Raw genomic sequence first — 4485 nt, forward strand, 5'->3', positions numbered from 1 at the left:
TAGGCATTTGTTGCTTCAGAAGATGTAGGCAGAGGCAACACCAGGGAAGACAAGGACGATGGCAGGAAAAAACAACTGAATAACCCTGGTCCCATAGGGACACTGTGTTGTTTCTGGTACCAGATTTCAATGTGATTCTTTTATGATGAGACATCTTTTGTGAACAAATTTGAGAACCTCTTGGGCTTATTTAAGTGTGATAAAAGCATTATGAACATACATGCTCTGTGTGGTGGGAAGAAGTATTTCTGGATACATGGATTAATGCAATTTTCTTTTTTTTTTTTATAGAATTTTTATTGGCTTTTCAACATACATTATAAGACATTACAAACAACAAACACAAACAAACAAACATAGAAACATGTATAATTTCATGAATTTTTTCATGTACCCAATTTCAACGACTTCCCCATGCCTCCCTTTTCTGCATCCCTATTTTAAACTTTTTCAGCAACCCCTGATCTAAATTACTTATAAATTCCTTTCTTTAACCCTTTTCTTTCCTCTTGTCCAATCATTTATCTCTGCAAATCTGCTATGCTTTACCCATGACATTTTAACACTCACTAATTTTACAACAATTTTTAAGATAAAATTTAAATTTCTTCCAATCTTCTTCCACCGTCTCTCTCCCTTGGTCACGGATTCTGCCCGTCATCTCTGCCAGTCCCATATAATCAATCACCTTCGTCTGCCACTCTTCCAGCGTGGGTAGTTCTTGTGTCTTCCAATACTTTGCTAGTAGAACTCTTGCTGCTGTTGTAGCGTACATAAAAAACGTCCTATCTTTCTTTGACACCAATTGGCCTACCATGCCCAGGAGAAAGCCTCTGGTTTCTTATGAAAGGTACACTTAAGCACCTTCTTAATTTCATTATAAATCATTTCCCAGAAGGCCTTAATCCTTGGGCACGTCCACCAAAGGTGATAGAAAGTACCTTCAGTTTCATTACATTTCCAGCATTTGTTATTGGGCAAATGATAAATTTTTGCAAGCTTGACTGGGGTCATGTACCACCTATAAATCATTTTCATGATATTCTCTCTTAAGGCATTGCATGCCGTGAACTTTATACCGGTGGTCCATAACTGTTCCCAGTCAGCAAACATAATGTCATGACCAATGTCCTGCGCCCATTTAATCATAGCTGATTTAACCGTCTCATCCTGTGTATTCCATTTCAACAGCAAGTTGTACATTCTTGACAAATTCTTAGTATTGGGTGGATTAATGCAATTTTCTAGGGAACATTGAATTTAATCTGAGAACATGATTATTCTGGGGAAACATTTAGCTACAGAATTGGGTGTTAGGTAGGTGAAGAATTAAGGGTCTACCCAGCCTGCAGTATGCCTGCCAAAGCACCATGTAGGCTGGAAGACTTTAGATGCTCCTTACAGATTTGAGTGCAGGCACAGAGGCAGTAGCAAGTGTGCTGCTAGGGGTGTATGTATAACGGATCTTGGGTCAAAATAAAATTAAATGTGAAATGCAAAGCACTCATGCAGGGAGCACAGTACTGAGGCTTTTAAACCCTTAACATGTTTCTATATGCCTCTCTGCCCCAAAGTGCAGTGTGTCTGTATGTTTTCTCCTGCATGGAAAATAGCAGCTGGAGACAGGGCAGGAACTAGTTTAAATCAGGAAAATGGTGAGGAAGGTTAAACCTCACTTTCTCCAGTACTTATTCTGCTTCCCCCACACACAAAATGCTTTTTTAGATGATAGATAGGAAGATCCTGATGGCTCTCCCACATTTCATCTACTTGCATCCTTGGTTTGCCTTATTCCAGCTCAAGGTCATTTAATTTAGATGGCTGCAGGAGGCAATTTACTCTCTACTAACTGCAGTGGGGAAGGGAATTGACTTGTCTTCAGCCGGACAAAGGTCTGTTGAGCAAGCGAAGACCTTGTGCAGAGCTTACGCCAGGGGTAGGCAACCTAACGCCTGTGGGCCAGATGCGGCCCAATCGCCTTCTCGATCTGGCCCACGGACAGTCCAGGAATCAGTGTGTTTTTACATGAGTAGAATGTGTCCTTATATTTAAAATGCATCTCTGGGTTATTTGTGGGGCACCACATGGTCTGAAGGACGGTGGACCGGCCCACGGCTGAAAAAGGTTGCTGACCCCCGGCTTACGCTGACACGACTTGTTAGGTGAACTCCACCGTTTCAACAACTACCGTTATATTGATTCCTTATCTGTATTTTTGTTCAGCTAGCTGAGAAATTATTTCCCATGGCCCTTTCTTGTGATAAATCTTCTACTTTAAGAGGTTTTTGTTGTTATTGGTCTTGAAGTATTGAGTTGATCACAGTATTCACATTTTGGGAAGTAATCTTTAATTTAGATGACAGTTCAATTTACTTTTCCTGAGTTCAAGGTAAATTTTCAGCAGCTGCTGTTGTGCTTCTTGTTGATTTGTAAAATTAAAGTATTGCCATACAGCAAAGAAATCCGTACTCCCTGATTGCCCCTTGTCCAAATGTATTTGAAAAGTTATCATTTTTCTGCAGAAGCCACGAACCAGAATTTGGCATACTTTTGCTCTGACATCACATTTTTGGTTGCTCTCCAAAATCATGCTACCACCAATCTGACTGCACCCAGCATGAATTCAACCATTCTTTCAGTAACAGATGTTCATTTTCCCCATCACAAACATTTTGTAGAGCCAATTTAGGAATATTTTATTTGTTCACCTAATTTTTGCAATTTATCACACTTTTCCTCCAAGGAACTCAAGGTGGTGTGCAGTTTTCCTTCTCCCCATTTCTTCCTCACAACAACCCTGTGAGGTCATTTAGACTGAGAAACAGTGACTCGATTAAGGTCACCCAGTGAGCTTCCTAACAGTGTAATATGTCATGTGTTGTTGCTCATCTGAGGTTGTATTGTATTTATCCAATTTTAACGCCTGCTAAGGAACAAATTATTGCTATTATGTCCTGATACAAAAATTGAATTCTGTGGTTTTATATGTCATTTCCCCCAAACACTGAGGATAGTTTTTAAGAGTTGATTACTTGCTCAATTTATTTAAGGGCTTAAGGTAGAAAAGCCACAACTTCTATAAGGAGATGTTTTCCATTTGCTGCTTCAATTTGTGTCCAAGGCTCATCATTTATAAAAGGGGGGGGGGGGATCAGATGACTTACCTTTGCTTTGCCTATTTTTTGTAGAACCCCTTTGCTTATTAACGTCTGTGTTGTTAATCTCACCAAACTAAGTAGTAGCGGTAGCACCACTTATGCAAGTGTTGATGCAGCTAAATCCAGATGAGGCCTAGATGGCCAATCACCCTCAAGCGCCTTTTTATGTTTAAAACTCATCACCTTGTGAACTTCCTTGTTCATCATACTTGAAAACAAATTGTGTTCCGTTCCTTTTGATTCAGGAAGAAGTCTATTATTAGAGTTTCCTCTCCCTTGCTGGGCTTGATAATTAGTACAACCACTTGCATTTGGAAACATGTTCCATTCTCACTGCAGTGTTCTTATATCTACATGTGCCTGCTCTGAGTGACATACAGCTAGATGACTCACTGTGTTGTTCAGGCAAAACTACTGGTGAGAGCAAACTGGATTCACTGCAACACCTGGGCCAGAGGAAGTTGCCTAGTGTGTGCAAGGAGCTAATGTAGAATGTGGCTAATATTAACCACTTCAGAGATAGTAGACTTGAGGTGGTAGCATTCTGGAGCGTATCCCTTGATTGCAGTTGCCAGGGGGTGGAGGAAGAGGGGCCACATCACTAAATGCTCTCCCATCTACAAAAATGTCCAACATGTAGCAAAACTATTATAGTAAATCTCAAAGGCTGCATTAAACCTTTCTATGACCTGCGAGCTGTTGACATGCAAAGCTTGTTTTTTTAAAAAAGAGAGCATTAAAAATATGACGCCTGCCTCAAGGCTTCCACTAACGGGGCTGGTTAAGTGAATCCCACTCTGGGTTAACAAAGGAATATACAGCACAGTTCTCTCAAATTCATGAATACAGTGGATGATGGAATTTTCCTACTGATCCATGCAGGTTTACTTGCATACTGTATATCATTTTATCCTTCCAGAAAATAGAGCATGCTGCTAAAGTATGAAACACAATCCCTCCTGCAACCCAACAAGGCCAGCAATTAATCATCTTTATTGCTGCATTTCCCCCTAACTACCAGAACCTTCTTACCATTACATTTTGTCACCTGGCTATTTCTTATTAAGAGGCATTATTATTTTAGTTCCCACCTTTTGGGTTGTATCTGGCTCGAATTCAACACAGGACTTGAGATCAACATAGCCCACCATGAGGAATCTTTCATTTCTGTGCTATTACAAGTTCACACTTAACACCATAAAGGCCTCAAGCTCGCTTTCATTTGTGGCATGCTACAATATCCATATTTACCATACCTTTCATTCAGAGAATTTGGTAAAATTTAAATGACATGTGCCACATAGTAAGAATCAAAGAGTGCAAAAGG

Source organism: Podarcis raffonei, chromosome 1 (genome assembly GCF_027172205.1).
Source record: "Podarcis raffonei isolate rPodRaf1 chromosome 1, rPodRaf1.pri, whole genome shotgun sequence".
Taxonomy (NCBI): Eukaryota; Metazoa; Chordata; class Lepidosauria; order Squamata; family Lacertidae; genus Podarcis; species Podarcis raffonei.